General features: G+C 41.9%; 1 long non-coding RNA gene and 3 other non-coding genes across 4 annotated transcripts; all 4 read left to right on the forward strand.

Moving 5' to 3' along the window:
* Positions 1-1768: 1768 nt before the first annotated feature.
* LOC137344897 (uncharacterized) lies at positions 1769-15037 on the forward strand. The gene is made up of 9 exons (XR_010968488.1): positions 1769-1915; positions 7562-7659; positions 8075-8138; positions 9761-9833; positions 11367-11449; positions 12068-12117; positions 12702-12754; positions 13568-13668; positions 14681-15037. It is a non-coding gene; the product is annotated as an uncharacterized lncRNA (long non-coding RNA).
* LOC137299310 (small nucleolar RNA SNORA40) lies at positions 7685-7816 on the forward strand. The gene has a single exon (XR_010957879.1). It is a non-coding gene; the product is annotated as a small nucleolar RNA SNORA40 (small nucleolar RNA).
* On the forward strand, positions 11063-11197 carry LOC137299308 (small nucleolar RNA SNORA18). Its single transcript, XR_010957878.1, has one exon. It is a non-coding gene; the product is annotated as a small nucleolar RNA SNORA18 (small nucleolar RNA).
* Positions 12467-12602, forward strand: LOC137299306 (small nucleolar RNA SNORA8). The gene has a single exon (XR_010957876.1). It is a non-coding gene; the product is annotated as a small nucleolar RNA SNORA8 (small nucleolar RNA).
* Positions 15038-16545: the final 1508 nt, after the last annotated feature.

Raw genomic sequence — 16545 nt, forward strand, 5'->3', positions numbered from 1 at the left:
GTTAGAGCGATCTGCACTCTGAATAAAGGCTAGAGACCAAGGAGTCAGATCAACATGACGAGATTTTATTGGACGGCACACATGGGTAATACAAGTTTCCATACACTCACCAGCAGAAAACTCATCACGGGTTAGGAGCATCACCAATCCAGGCTGTTCCTAATGTGGAGTTTGCCTAATTAAGGGTTTCATACCATTTTTATACCTTTTCTTGAAACACACCTACTTGTACAGTTTATTTGCAACTGTTGCTCATGACTGGTTTCAGCACAAAATTGGACTGGGGTCCCAATTCTTACCAGTATTTCTCAAGGCTACTGAATCCTGCATTCATTACCTTGTTACATATCGAGTCTGCAGCAAAGAAAGAGGCCATTTGGCCCAACTCGTCTATGCTGGCGTTTATACTCAACATGAACATCCTCCCTCCCTATTTAATCCTATCAGCATAACCTTCAATTCCTTTCTCCCTCAAGTGCTTATCTAGCTTCCCCTTAAATGCACCTATGTTATTTGCCTCAACTACTCCTTGTGGTAGCGTGATCCACATTCTTACCACTCTTTGGGTAAATATATTTCTCCTGAATTCCCTATTGGATTTATTAGTGGCTATCTTATATTTATGACCTCCAGTTTTGGACGCCCCCACAAGTGGAAACATTTCCTCTACGTCTACCCCATCAAATCCTTTCATTATCTTAAAGACCTCTATCAAGCCACCCCTCAGCCTCTTTTCTAGAGAAAAGAGTTTCAGCCTTTCCTGATAAGCATATCCTCTCAGTTCTGGTATCATCCTTATGAATCTTGTTTGCACCTTTTCTAATGTTTCTGTATCCTCCAAAAATCTTTGAAATGCACAGCAAATTGATCAGCCAATGTTTAGTAATCTTTCATTAGAACTTGATTTTAAGGTTTTGTTTCACTTGCATTGACATCCTTATCTGTCCTCAAGCTACTTAAAAATAAAATGTAAAAGTTAAATCAGCATACAGAGACAAATTTACCTTGTGAAACTAGAATGCACTGCCAGTTTGGATTATTATGGATGTGTGTTGTGAAAGATTTCAGTTAACATTAACATTTTGGGGGGAGGGTAGCATACCAATGAGGGATTGGACCCTGTGATGTTGCATTGAATCCCAACGACTGCTTTTATTTTCGTTTTTAAAATAACGGCAGCCCTTCCAGGATTTTGGCATGGAAGATAGAGCTACAGTCACTCCAAATGCTGGAAAAGAGCTGAAAATAAAGGTTCAAAAATCATTTTTTTCTGCCATTAGGGGTGCCTCAGACGTTGCTAGAAATATTTTGTTCCTTCAGCATCATATCTCCTTTCACTGATTTATAAATTCACCACTTTTGGACACTATGTGCTTTTGGATACTTTTAGATTTCCTCGTCTGCAACGAAGTATCCAATTGTTGGGTATACTGTACTTACAACTTAAATCAGCACAGGCTCCTGTCTCCCTGCACGTTCAGTTTAAAATGTAATAAGGGCTATTTTTGAGCCGGTGTCTTTTTTTTTTTGGCTGTGTGTTAACTTTTGTTGGTTTTTCCTACGTTGACATATGTGGGGAAAATGGGAGAGAAAGAATTATCTTTAATTAAATTAAATCTGTACAAGAAAGTTGAATCTCCCTCCTTGTTTGAATTCAGCCAACTGCGGCTGCGCGGGAAGGGGTTGGCGGGAATATCACGCAAAGCGAATTGGTCTTTTAGAGAAAAAAAAAATAAATCGAGTTTAAATAAGAAAAAGCGCCGAGTGCGCCTGAGTGACTTTAATTATAAACCAGTAAAATACTGGGGCAGGGCGGCACAGTTTGGTGAGGGATTCCGTGGCACTCCATGCGGCTATAAAAGGGCCGGGTCCGGGCTGCGCTCGCTCTCAATGCTGGTGGTGCCGGAGGAAGGCGGTAAGTTGTGCGATCGGGAGCGGCCTGTGAGGAACCGGAGCGGCGCTGTCCCCGGGCCCAGCCGGCACCGTGTGAGACCCCACTCCTCCTCGGTGTTTATCACCGGAGAGAGGAGACTCTCCACACCGTTAAACTGGCTGGTGATCAGCTGGCGGGTTTTCCGCCGTTGGGCCGCTCATGAGGTGACTCCGGGCTGGGCCCCGCGGTGATGGCACCCCGGGGGGGGTCCGGACTGGGCCCCGCGGTGATGGCACCCCGGGGGGGGGGGGGTCCGGACTGGGCCCCGCGGTGATGGCACCCCGGGGGGGGGGGGGTCCGGACTGGGCCCCGCGGTGATGGCACCCCCGGGGGGGGGGGGGGGGGGGTCCGGACTGGTCCCCGCGGTGCCATCACCCGGGGTCCGGACTGATTTCGTTGCCCTCGCCTCTCGATAAGTAATGTGGTAGCGGGAGTGGCGGTGATTTATGTCAGGCCGCTGCGTGCGCTTCCTGCCTCTGCTGGGGCCGCGTCTCGCTCGTGTACACGGGGCGCGTCTTCTAAAGGACACGTTTGACCCTCGGACGCGGCTATAGTAAAACAGGCACTGCTTCCATCTCTGCAGGCTGGCCGTTGCACTGATGACAATGAGTCCTGTGACAGATCTCGAGCCCTGTAACTAGCTCCAGAGTTAGTGTACGTCGATCTAGCGGCCCAGCTCTGGGACGAAATTAATCATTAACTTTATTCCAACGCACAAGAATTGAAATGCGGTTTTCTAATGTGAACCAATTGCTTTCACTTTACCAGAACTGTTCACAGTTAACTCATTTGTATTCGTCATTGGACATTTTTTCGCCTTCAATTAACACTTCTGCAAAGTTTTATTTTCCTCGAATTTTCATACCAACAACCTCCACTGTTCTCGCTACGTTAACTTTATTATTCCAGTCATCAATTCGGCAAGATTTGGTGCTCACTGCCTCCTACGTTATAGAATCAGAGAAGTTACAACATGGAAACAGGCCCTTCGGCCCAACATGTCCATGTCGCCCAGTTTATACCACTAAGCTAGTCCCAATTGCCTGCACTTGGCCCATATCCCTCTATACCCATCTTACCCATGTAACTGTCCAAATGCTTTTTAAAAGACAAAATTGTACCCGCCTCTACTACTGCCTCTGGCAGCTCGTTCCAGACACTCACCACCCTTTGAGTGAAAAAATTGCCCCTCTGGACCCTTTTGTATCTCTCCCCTCTGCCCTTAAATCTATGCCCCCTCGTTATAGACTCCCCTACCTTTGGGAAAAGATTTTGACTATCGACCTTATCTATGCCCCTCATTATTTTATAGACTTCGATAAGATCACCCCTTAACCTCCTGCTCTCCAGGGAAAAAAGTCCCAGTCTGTCTAACCTCTCCCTGTAAGTCAAACCATCAAGTCCCGGTAGCATCCTAGTAAATCTTTTCTGCACTCTTTCTAGTTTAATAATATCCTTTCTATAATAGGGTGACCAGAACTGTACACAGTACTCCAAGTGTGGCCTCACCAATGCCCTGTACAACTTCAACAAGACATCCCAACTCCTGCATTCAATGTTCTGACCAATGAAACCAAGCATGCTGAATGCCTTCTTCACTACCCTATCCACCTGTGACTCCACTTTCAAGGAGCTATGAATCTGTACTCCCAGATCTCTTTGTTCTATAACTCTCCCCAACGCCCTACCATTAACGGAGTAGGTCCTGGCCCGATTCGATCTACCAAAATGCATCACCTCACATTTATCTAAATTAAACTCCATCTGCCATTTATCGGCCCACTGGCCCAATTTATCAAGATCCCGTTGCAATCCTAGATAACCTTCTTCACTGTCCACAATGCCACCAATCTTGGTGTCATCTGCAAACTTACTAACCATGCCTCCTAAATTCTCATCCAAATCATTAATATAAATAACAAATAACAGCGGACCCAGCACCGATCCCTGAGGCACACCGCTGGACACAGGCATCCAGTTTGAAAAACAACCCTCCACAACCACCCTCTGTCTTCTGTCGTCAATCCAATTTTGTATCCAATTGGCTACCTCACCTTGGATCCCATGAGATTTAACCTTATGTAACAACCTACCATGCGGTACCTTGTCAAATGCTTTGCTGAAGTCCATGTAGACCACGTCTACTGCACAGCCCTCATCTATCTTCTTGGTTACCCCTTCAAAAAACTCAATCAAATTCGTGAGACAAGATTTTCCTCTCACAAAACCATGCTGACTGTTCCTAATTAGTCCCTGCCTCTCCAAATGCCTGTAGATCCTGTCCCTCAGAATACCCTCTAACAACTTACCCACTACAGATGTCAGGCTCACTGGTCTGTAGTTCCCAGGCTTTTCCCTGCCGCCCTTCTTAAACAAAGGCACAACATTTGCTACCCTCCAATCTTCAGGCACCTCACCTGTAGCGGTGGATGATTCAAATATCTCTGCTAGGGGACCCGCAATTTCCTCCCTAACCTCCCATAACGTCCTGGGATACATTTCATCAGGTCCCGGAGATTTATCTACCTTGATGCGCGTTAAGACTTCCAGCACCTCCCTCTCTGTAATATGTACACTCCTCAAGACATCACTATTTATTTCCCCAAGTTCCCTAACATCCATGCCTTTCTCAACCGTAAATACCGATGTGAAATATTCATTCAGGATCTCACCCATCTCTTGTGGTTCCGCACATAGATGACCTTGTTGATCCTTAAGAGGCCCTACTCTCTCCCTAGTTACCCTTTTGCCCTTTATGTATTTGTAGAAGCTCTTTGGATTCACCTTTGCCTGATCTGCCAAAGCAATCTCATATCCCCTTTTTGCCCTCCTAATTTCTCTCTTAACTCTACTCCGGCAATCTCTATACTCTTCAAGGGATCCACTTGATCCCAGCTGCCTATGCATGTCATATGCCTCCTTCTTCTTTTTGACTAGTGCCTCAATCTCCCGAGTCATCCAAGGTTCCCTACTTCTACCAGCCTTGCCCTTCACTTTATAAGGAATGTGCTTACCCTGAACCCTGGTTAACACACTTTTGAAAGCCTCCCACTTACCAGACGTCCCTTTGCCTGCCAACAGACTCTCCCAATCAACTTTTGAAAGTTCCTGTCTAATACCATCAAAATTGGCCTTTCCCCAATTTAGAATTTTAACTTTTGGGCCAGACCTATCCTTCTCCATAGCTATCTTAAAACTAATGGAATTATGATCACTGGTCCCAAAGTGATCCCTCACTAACACTTCTGTCACCTGCCCTTCCTTATTTCCCAAGAGGAGGTCAAGTTTTGCCCCCTCTCTAGTCGGGCCATCCACATACTGAATGAGAAATTCCTCCTGAATACACTCAACAAATTTCTCTCCATCCAAGCCCCTAATGCTATGGCTGTCCCAGTCAATGTTGGGAAAGTTAAAGTCCCCTACTATTACCACCCTATTTTTCTTGCAGCTGTCTGTAATCTCTTTACATATTTGCTCCTCAATTTCCCGTTGACTATTTGGGGGTCTGTAGTACAATCCTATCAAAGTGATCTCTCCCTTCTTATTTTTCAGTTCTACCCATATAGACTCAAGTGGGCGAACCCTCGGATATATCCCCTCTCACTACTGCCGTGATGTTCTCCCTAATCAAGAACGCAACTCCCCCTCCTCTCTTACCTCCTGCTCTATCTTTCCTATAGCATCTGTACCCTGGAACATTGAGCTGCCAGTCCTGCCCCTCCCTTAGCCATGTTTCAGTAATAGCTATAACATCCCAGTCCCATGTACCCATCCATGCCCTGAGTTCATCTGCCTTGCCCATCAGACTTCTTGCATTGAAATAAATGCAGTTTAATCTAGACTTCCCTTGGTCTTTGCCCTGCTTTCTCAGACCATCTGTCCAGTCATGTTTTGTACACTCTCCCTTACTGCCTTTTGTTTCTGTCACCACTTTATTTCCCACTGACTTCCTGCATCGGTTCCCATCCCCCTGCCACATTAGTTTAAACCCTCCCCAACAGCACTGGCAAACACTCCCCCTAGGACATTGGTTCCAATCCTGCCCAGATGCAGACTGTCCAATTTGTACTGGTCCCACCTCCCCCAGAACCGGTTCCAATGGCCCAGGAATTTGAATCCCTCCCTCTTGCACCATCTCTCAAGCCACGTATTCATCTTAGCTATCCTGTCATTCCTACTCTGACTAACCCGTGGCACTGGTAGCAATCCTGAGATTACTACCTTTGAGGTCCTACTCTTTAGTTTAACTCCTAACTCCCTAAATTCAGCTTGTAGGACCTCATCCTGTTTTTTACCTATATCGTTGGTGCCTATATGCACCACGACAACTGGCTGTTCACCCTCCCCCTCCAGAATGTCCTGCAGCCAACGTTCTCATTGTCCAATCCATCCTGTTTAATGGGACAATTAAAACATACTATTTTCAGCACAGTTTATTCAGATGAGTTACCATTTGTTACTTTTGCCTCTGGTCTCTTGGCCAGATTTAGGAGCAAGAATCCTGTGTTTGAGTCAAGATTTTAGGTTAAAGGCACATTTCAGGACACGAGAATGTAATTTCGGGTGGCTTTCTAATGCAGCATTGTTTTGAGTGCTGCTACTTGGATAAGATGTTAAATGGAGGCCCTACCTGTTCCAGCACTTCAGATGGGCATAGTTCCCCCTTTTTCAAATAATAGGATCTTTATGGTGTCCTGGCCAACATTCTTTCCTCAACTGACTACCAAAAACAGCTAACTGGTCGTTTGTCCCACTAGGTGACCTTGCTGTGTTCAAAATAGGTGCTACATTCTATTTGGTATATGGAGTGATTAAGCTGTTAAAAATAAATACAAGTATTCTGATTGGTAGTGGCTGTCTTAGTTTTTCTGTCTACCGATTGCAAATGGATCTCTTCTCTATTGCTGTAGCTGCCTCCAGTAAGCTTTGTTTCATCTTTGTGCCAAGTGTTTTCTAAAGTTGTAGTTCATTCAAGATTCTTGAAATGCTCATATGTCTGGGGAGGCTGTTGTACTTCAGGACAAGAAAAATCTGGTCAGGATAATCCCCATTTCATTCCTTAGCCTCCAGTCTTTCCCATTATATTTTTTAAGCTTCTAGCCAGTACTTACTGTTATAACAAGGTCTCCACTATGGGTATTATCCAAATTTTAAAATTGATACTACTTTTGCTTCAATGGGTGGTTTTACCAAACACAATGTAGAAAAATCTGACATTTATTGCCTTTGGACAACTCCTTTGTTCCTTACAAATACTTCAATTTATTTAATTTTTTTTAAAAGGTTAGGTTTGATTGTATTGTGCCTCAAGCACCTGGAATTTGTTTCTGGGCCCTGTACAAGTCTATTAATTATATAGGAGTTGTTAGATTTTCGAGGAATTTTACCGGTTTGAGGGATTGAATTCAATACTTTTTTGCAAAAACTGCAAATTGTGGACTTGTTCAGATTAGTACTGGCTTGTGTTCACATGCCACTCAAGCTATATATATCTCAGGAGAGGAGACCTGAAATACTTTTTCAGAGGGATTGTCTCCAAATGCTTTGTTTCTTGTGAAAGATCAAAAAAAAATCATGCTTGAACATTAGATGTTTCTTCAAGATGATGGGGGTTTTATTTTATTTCAGATTGCTGTACTTGAATTCTCACAACAAATGCCTGAATTGAGACCAATTGCAGAAATTTCTGTTTAAGAAACTGAGCTATGGCAATAACCAAAGTGCAGGTGAGAAATGTTGCATTTTGTGATCAGCACGTTGTTCAAGTTTTTGTCTTTATTTAAGTAGACAGAAATCTGGAACTGAGTGCTAAAAGTAAATTCTTCTTTGCAACCCACAGCTGGTCACGACCTACCAGTTGTGTTACTTTCAAGAAGGGACAAATATTTCAGTTTCTTTCCTCAAATACCATACGATTGTACTTCTGCATTTTAAAAAGTGCTTATCTTCATTAAATCGTTAGTTTTTCTAAGTTTTTAAAAGCATTCTAGTACAGTGGAATTCTGCTAATGGTTGAAGTAAAACTTTTGTTTAAAATTGGGTGATCTTAAACTGTTTTTGCTGCTGAATGGGGTTAAACATGCAAATGCTGCATAAAACCTCTTAATGAAATATGTTGGTATATGTTTTTTTCCCCTCTAGTTAAAAACAAGATGGAACTCATGAGCAAAAGAGACTGGTCTTGCAGCAGAATGATTTAATAAAGGTGCGGACATTTCTATCCTGTAAAGTCAAGAGGATAACAGTTTATTTATATATGCATTTCCTTCCACCTGAAAAGCTGGAAGGTATGGAAAGCAGTGGATCAGGAAGCCAAATATGATGCTAAAAACAGTAATTGTAATTTTATACAATCGTGTAAATCTGCCAAAGGCAGCTGTCCCCTTACCTTGGCAATGAAATAATTCTGCAGAAATGTAGTACAAAGTAACAAATGAAAACTAGTTACTTTTAGAAATGAGTCATGTCCAAAGGAACTTGCACAAATTAGCCACCACTGCTTTTCCTTAACCTTTTCACATATGGTGCGTTCATTCCTTAGATGAAGGGACTAAGTGTAATGTATCCAAGTTTGCTGACGATACAAAGCTAGGTGGGAAAGTAAGCTGTGAGGGGGATACAGAGTCTGCAAAGGGATATAGACAGGCTGTGAGTGGGCAAGAAGGTGGCAGATGGAGTAAAATATGGGGAAATGTGAGATTATTTACTTTGGTAGGAAGAATAGAAAAGCAGAATATTTTTTAAATGGTGAGAAATTATTAAATGTTGGTGTTGAGACTTGGGTGTTCTTGTACAAGAAATGCAAAAAGTTAGCATGTAGGTAAAGCAAGCAATTAGGAAAGCAAATGGAATGTTTGCCTTTATTGCAAGGGGGTTGGAGTACAAGAGTAAGGAATTCTTACTACAGTTGTACAGGGCTTTGGTGCGACCTCACCTGGAGTACTGTGTACAGTTTTGGTCTCCTTACCTAAGGAAGGATATACTTGCCTTATAGGCGGTGCAGACTAGATTAATTCCTGGGATGAGTGGGTTGTCTTATGAGGAGAAGTTGAGTAAAATGGGCCTTTACTCTCTGGAGTTTAGAAGAATGAGAGGTGATCTAATTGAAACATTTAAGATTCTGAGGGGGCTTGACAGGGTAGATGCTGAGAGGTTGTCTCCCATGGCTGGAGAGCCTAGAACTAGGGGGCATAATTGCAGGATAAGGGGTCAGCCATTTAAGACTGAGATGAGGAGGAATTTCTTCACTCAGGGTTGTGAATCTTTGGCATTCTCTACCCCAGAGGGTGGTGGATGTTCAGTCAATGAATGTTTTAAAGACTGAGACGGATAGATTTTTGGACTCTAGGGGAATTTATGGGGATCGGGTAGGAAAGTGGAGTTGATGTCGAAGATCAGCAATGATCTGGTTGAATGGCGGAGCAGGCTCGAGGGGCCATGTGGCCTCCTCCTGCTCCTATTTCAATGTTCTTATGTGGATAGATTTGATTAGTGAGAGAGTTAAGTCCCACCATTTACAGTTCAGGTTCTCCTTGAAATTGTAACTGGTTTCAGTTTGTATCTTTTCTTTGTATGATGACACCTATAAGAGATCCAAGTTTTCTTCCACCTTCCTCCACTGCAATTAAACTGTTATGATGAATGCCAAAACGTTCAACTGCTCTGATTGATGGTGAATGACAAGGCCTTCTGAACACTCTGCAGAATGTCTCCCAAAATTAATGCCTGTCAGCTTATTCATTCAAAATCATTTTTTTTAATGGATTTTGGCTAGGGTGCCATAACTACCTCTGACATTTGTCTGAATATTATCTTTTCTGCCATTAGAAATTCCTGGTGAGATGGCTTCATGTAGACATTTGGAATTGTGTTGCCATCCCAGGGCAGCTTGACCACTGAGGTGAGTTCCTCAAATTAGTCTGCAGACATACTAAACTTGCTGAATTGAAATGGCTGTGGTAATTTACAACGTAGTGCATTTTTATAGTTCATTTACAGTTGAAACTGTCCAATGGCACTATGGAGATGAGGAAGTATTGGGTGCTGAAATTAGGGGAATTTTGCTTGGTTGGCCAGCTGGGCTTAAAAGGCACAAGAGATGGAGCTTGAGTAGGCTGTCACCAGTGATAGGGTGAAGAGTGGGCTGTGATTCATACAACTCCAATTAGAAGAAAAAAGGATATGGGGAGGTATGTGGATTTCAAGGAGATTGTGGAGGTAGGGTGGGGTAAGGCTATGGAGGGATGTAAAGATTTTAAATTTAGTGTAGGGGACAAGGAATCGATCCAAGTCTATGAGGATGGGTGATATGGGAATGAAATGGGTGGCTATATTTTTGGATGCTTTGGAGGTATTGTGGAGGATGGACGTCTGGCAGGGAAGGGGGACCAGGTCAGTTGTGTACTTGTAAGGAAGTGAAACTGGAAGTATATCAGAAGGAGTAGTAGGAGTGGGATACTTCAGAGGGGGTGGGACAGAGGTGTTCATGGCAGATGTGAGGGAACAGCTGAGCAGGTCAACACAAACGGAAGTGTTAACTGCTGGAAGGACAGAGGGAGATGGGACTTTGAAAGAGTTGATTTGGGAGGGGGGGGGTGGAAGGAGTGTTGCAGGGGCAGTGGATGAGGAGTGGGATTGGAGAAGGCAGGAAGTTGAAGTGGTCAAAGGTGAACTCATTTGTAATTACAGCTTTGGAGTTGGTGAGACTGTGAGATGGCAAGATTTAGAGGGTTCTGGGTGGTGGGAGATTTGAGACTGGTACAAGTTGTCTGAGAACCAAGTACAAATTTCAGGTGACTTATTTTTAGAAGCTAAATGATGAGATCTCGGTGAAGAACTTGCTTTGGGGCTAGGGGAGCAGGAGTGATTGGAAAGGGTGAGGCCAAACTGGGATTTGATAATTGTCTAACCTAGTTTAACATCATTTTGTATACAAAACTTCAACCTGGTTAATAGTAAAATCACTAAATATAGGAGCTATGAGGTATACTTTGTATTTAAATTTATAAACTTTATTGCAATGCAAGAAAGAGGACTGACTTGAATCTTTAAAGTTCTGAAGTCTGCCAATGTGTAACCAGTTGAATGTTATTTCTAAAGTGGTACTTGTGATGCTTGTAGCATTGGGGAAATGAGGTCTATCCCAACTAAATCTTTACAATAGATTTATGTTGTTGGAAATGCCTCAAAGAGCAAACTTGTAGTTTTTGCTTTACCCATTGGATTATTGCTGTTAGACCAGTGGGATTAAACTACAATACAGAATTGATTACTGGGTCTTGAAAGTTCAGCATCCCATGAGGAATAGAACTAAATTTAATTGAAATTTTGTGGATATTTCAAAAAGAAAAGTCGAATGTTGTTGGTGAATCTCAAGAACATTACGTTGGACCAGTTGCTGTCAAGATAGAATATTTCCAAATTTTTTTTAAAGGCCTCGCGATGACCTGAGTGAGGATGAATTTAGAAGAATGTTCAGCCTATATTAAATGCATTTCTGGCTACCTTCATAACCAGGTAAGGAGGCTGAAGCCTTTGCTCTAGAAATAAGTTTGCTGCTATCCTCCTTGAGGGTGTGATGCCACTTTCCACTTTTAGAACTGTCACTTCCCATCTGCATGTTGCTGCTCCCATGGCCATTGATTATACGCTGGTAAAACATGCTGTTCACAGAAAAGCTACTGTAAAATAAATCATTAGTACTGAATAGTAACAAAATGCTTGGTTTGGTCATTTATCTGATAAAATCAAAACGTTCAATGTAAAATCAGACAGTATTTGGATTGTAAAGTCTGAGAAGCCAGCCAAAACATTAATCATAGAATGATGTAGCACAGAAGGATGTCATTCGGCCCATTGTGCCTGTGCCGGCTCTTTGAAAGAGCTATCCAATTAGTCCCACTCCCCTGTTCTTTCCCCATAGCTCTGCAAATTAGTGGGCATTGCTCAAATGCCAGTTCTGTAATGATGATTTTTCTGTTCAACTGCTGTGTGAAAAACAATGAGCATAAATTGATTGTTCTGAGCAGGACTGTATTTCAGTAGCTGATCTAGCAACTTCCTTTGAGTTGTTCAAGCTTTGATTGCCATATAGTTTTGATATATTGGATCTAATATGGCTTCTCACTCTTTAAGGCTGTCGAGACTGCTTGGAGCAGACTATTTCCTGTCCTGAATTATAACAGGTATGTGGGTTTGTTTTTGATGGTACACTGGAAAATGCCTTCATAAAGTGTAAAATTGTATTATATAAATACTGAATATAAAATAGTAATGGCATGCTTAGTTTCCCTTTTTTGACAAATGCAACTAAAACTTAATTTCTAAAATGGACATTTTAGATTTAACAAACAGTAAGGTTTATTTGCAGGTAAATATTGAAGATGGTAGCTGCTTTATTTGTTTTAAAGTTATTATAGAAAAATCATTCTAACATTGGATGCAATTTGTTAAAGCATGTAGGAAGTTGATTAAGACAATGATTGATATTGGTACGCTTGTGTATGGATTTTCTTATTGATGCTCTGGTTAAATTGCACTGTCGTATCTGCATCTAACAGTACTTCCTGGTGGGATGTTCATAAAGCAGTGCCACACTAATTCAGCATTTGGCATCGTTGGTTAGCATGCTGATTATGCTTGTTAACCTGGTATTTTTGCTGATACATGCAGCACTGTACATTCAAACTGATAGCATGCGCGTAACATAGCATACTTGCATGATGCTAATAGAACCATTTGCTCACAATATAACATTTTTTGCTTGTAGGTGTGTGAACAGAGTTTGAGGCTCCAGGGGATCACTATTATATGCTTGCGCAGGTATGGCGGTTCTTGTGGAAAGTGGACTCAGTACAAGTGCCATAATTTTTTATTAACTTGTTCATGGTTAAAGTAACTGGAGTAGTTACCGTCAACCTGTTGGAACACCTATCTTCCCAAAAGTTGTATTTTCTTGTCACCATTTTAAAGTTCTGTACTGAAACTAAATATGTAACTTCAGTTGGCAAAATAACTTGCTTGAAATGAAACTTAGGTGGTCACTTACCAAGGCTACTGGAATTCCAGTTTCTGGTCTGCTGTGGAGATGACCATAAAGTAAAAACCATCCCAGCTGGTTGCAGTTGCTTTTGGTAACACAATTGGCTGGGAACACACTACTGCAAAGCAGTTTTGCTTTAGTTTTCAACTACAAATTCACTAGAATTCTTTTCAGCTTTTACTCCCACTGCAATTTTCTCTCCTTCTAAAAGGGCACACCACCCTTTGATACCTCACCCATTCTTCTGTGTATAGATGGGGAGGATATTTATAGCGAAGTCAAATCTAATCTTATTCTGTCTTCACTGGAGGTGTGCATGCACATTTTCCAGCTAGTGCGACAAGCATCAGATGGTAAGCGAAGTGTTGCTTCCCTTCCTGTAGTTGCTGAGCTCATATGATAAAACTTGCTGCTTGAGTTGGCTTAAAACAATTAACAAGCTGGGATCGAACCAGAGACCTTCCTGGTTTTGTGGTTGTATATTTTCTTGCATGTTACTAAGAACCAGCACTCCTTAGTGGTTGCTGTCAATTCTTGCAAATTAGTGTTTGCTTTAACTTCTGCATAATTTCACTTTTGATCATCATGTATAGACACCCAAGAGTGGCAAACTCGATGGCAAACGATGGTAGACCTTTGTGAAAATATTTTGGTTGAAGAAATGGTGTTCTCAAACTGGCCATTTGTTCTTCAGGTAACCATTTTTTAAATGTCTAAAACTTGTAGCTGTTTTGGATTATGTAAATTGTGTACTTGTGCTTGTAGATGGAAATATAACATTCTGTAGTGCTTGCTAAAGCACTTGGGTCATTTCAAAGAGGGTTTTTTGGCACAAATCCAATAACTCTTAACGCAATGACCAAAAAGTAGAATCCTGTGTTTAGTTACTGCAGGCATATGTTTTGCAGTCTATGCTCATAGGGTACACTTTCTAAAATTTAAAGCATAGGTGCAATCTTAATACAGTCCCTACCATTTACAAAGTCCACTTTTAAGAAGGCCAAAAAGCAATAACCATTAGCCCTTTGCATTAATGTCAATTTCAAAGTTGCTGGTTATAGCGTCTTAAGTTGTCTATTTATTTTGGGCAGAAACAGCTGTGCTCACTTTCACATTATATTTAAACAGAAGAATCAATTTCTGCTTCGCAGTAGGCTTTATTTTTGTGGCAATATTTTCATGTCAGACTGTTCTTTGATTATATTATTTACCAGTTGAGCACCACTGTAAGACCTGGTTGCCGACAGGCCAAACCTGCTCCCCCATATTAAGCTTGGGTGAAGTGAACCACTTGATCTGACGGTTGACTCATCGACCCTCATTTTCCTGGGTCTACGTGCCCTCTGATTATTTACTGTGCACTTGTATGTAGAGCAAGCCAGTGTGTGGTCTGGGTTACAGTCCTTTGTCAAAGATATCCATTTCACAACTCAACATATTAATACAAAACTTCCTGTGCCACTGGGAAGTTTCCAAAAAATGTATGGCACTGCAACCGAAATGATTCTTAATTTTATTACCGCGTTATACCAGCTGCCGCATATGGCAGATAAATCGTGCTTGTACGAATGTACCTATTGTAAGTGGCAGTCACTATCTGATTTGGTCATGCAAAAGAGCAATTTTGTACAATGTGATGTCTACCTAGCATAGAATTCTTGGTATTACATTGTCTGAAAACTTACAATCATGTACTCTGCTTTCAGGGAGTGTTGGCAGCACAGAAGATGGTCACTTGGACTGAAAACAGCCAATTATCAGGGCCACTGTTTTACAACAGCTAAATTAATTCTGTTGCATGGCTTGTTGTATTTACTGATGTTTTGCATGCATATTAATTTTTGACCTATTCTGTGCAAACTGAATCAGTGGCCTTGGATTGCTACATTAGGGATCATTCAAGGAGGAAATTAAAATTCCATTTTAAATTCAGTAATTTCATGCTATCTGAACTTTCTGCACAAATATTTAGTTCTTGCAAATTTTGTGCCTAGCATTCATTGTGTGCACTTCCGATGATACATGAAATAAAGGAATTCTTCAAGAATACATTACCAAAGCCACACAGCCTGAAGCCTCTTAATAACTTGCATTTATAGAGTGCCTTTAACATAGTAAAATGTCTCACGGTGCTTCACAGGAGAGTTATCAAACAAAATCTGACACCGAGCCACATGAAATATTGGGCCAGGTGACCAAAAGCTTGGGCACAGAGGTAGATTTTAAGGATGTTCTGATCTCATAGGCCTGGCGGTTAGAGATGGGGCGGGGCAAGCGAATGGATGGATTTGAAAAGAAGTATGAGAATTTTAAAATCAGTGTTGCTGGTCTAGGAACTAATGTAGATCAGCGAGCACAGGGGTGAATGGGACTTGGTGCAAGTTGGAATACGGGCAATAGTTTTGGATGAGCTCAAGTTTACGGAGGGTGGAAGGCCAGCCAGGAGATCATTGGAATAGAGTCTAGAGGTAGCAAAGGCATAGATGAGGGTTTCAGCAGCAGATGTGCTGAGGCAGGGGCGGAGACAGATGGCTAGAGGTGGAAGTTAGTGATGGGGTCGGAAGCTCAGCTCGGTCAAATAGGATGCCAAGGTTGCAAACAGTCTGCTTCAGCCTTGAGACAGTGGCCAGGGAGAAGGATGGAGTCGGTGGCTAGGGAACGGAGTTTGTGGCAAGAACTGAAGGCTGGCTTTGGGCTTCCCAATATTTAATTGAAGGAAATTTCTGCTCATCAATACTTGATGTCAGGCAAGCAATTAACTCATTGTTTACTCACCAGCAACTAAACAACTGTTCCCTTAAATAGACACCTACACGTCACCAAAATGATGATGGATTGCATTTTAAAATATGTAATTAAGCCCCCTATTTCTCTGGAGTGAACTTTCCCAGTGAAGATGAAAAAGTAGGGAGGTTGGGGCTTGTTGAAGATGGACAGCTGGAGCCCTGAGGGAACAAGTGGGGCTGCATTTAATTAAAATATTAATTGTTTATTTAAATAGCGTATATTGGGAATATAAATCACGTGCAACCTTGGGGGGGGCAATAATTGACATGAGGATGCTGACTGAATTTTTTTTGATAATTCTAAATCACTTAATTTAAACTTGAAAGTAGTGCTAATGTAATAATTTAAAAAATGAAGTTTCAATTTGTCATCAGTGTTGCTGGTGCATCAGTAAATTATTCCTGCTATTTCATTTGTTTTACAGTGACAATAATTGGCATTGTTGCAGATATTTTTTACAATAATGTATACCAATTTGGCCATTTTACCAATATATTTGATGCTAATAAATTGCTGACCAGGTTTGGGCAGTGTTCTATTGCACCAGTCATTGGTTATTAGTACTGGAGTAGAAACCCAGAGATGATGATCTTGAACTGCCAGCTGCCTGTTTCTGATTGTCTGACCTTATTGTGATTTTCAGGTACAAATGGGTGGAACAGACTCCCAAAAAAAAACCCTGCTGCTGGCCTATTTGAGCATTTTGTCTGGTCGGCTGGCCCAGCATAGGTATTGCCCAATTTCTCACCCTTTCACTACCAATGAGCTGCAGTGGGGTGCCTAT

The sequence above is a fragment of the Heptranchias perlo genome, chromosome 28 (assembly GCF_035084215.1).
Source record: "Heptranchias perlo isolate sHepPer1 chromosome 28, sHepPer1.hap1, whole genome shotgun sequence".
Lineage (NCBI taxonomy): Eukaryota > Metazoa > Chordata > Chondrichthyes > Hexanchiformes > Hexanchidae > Heptranchias > Heptranchias perlo.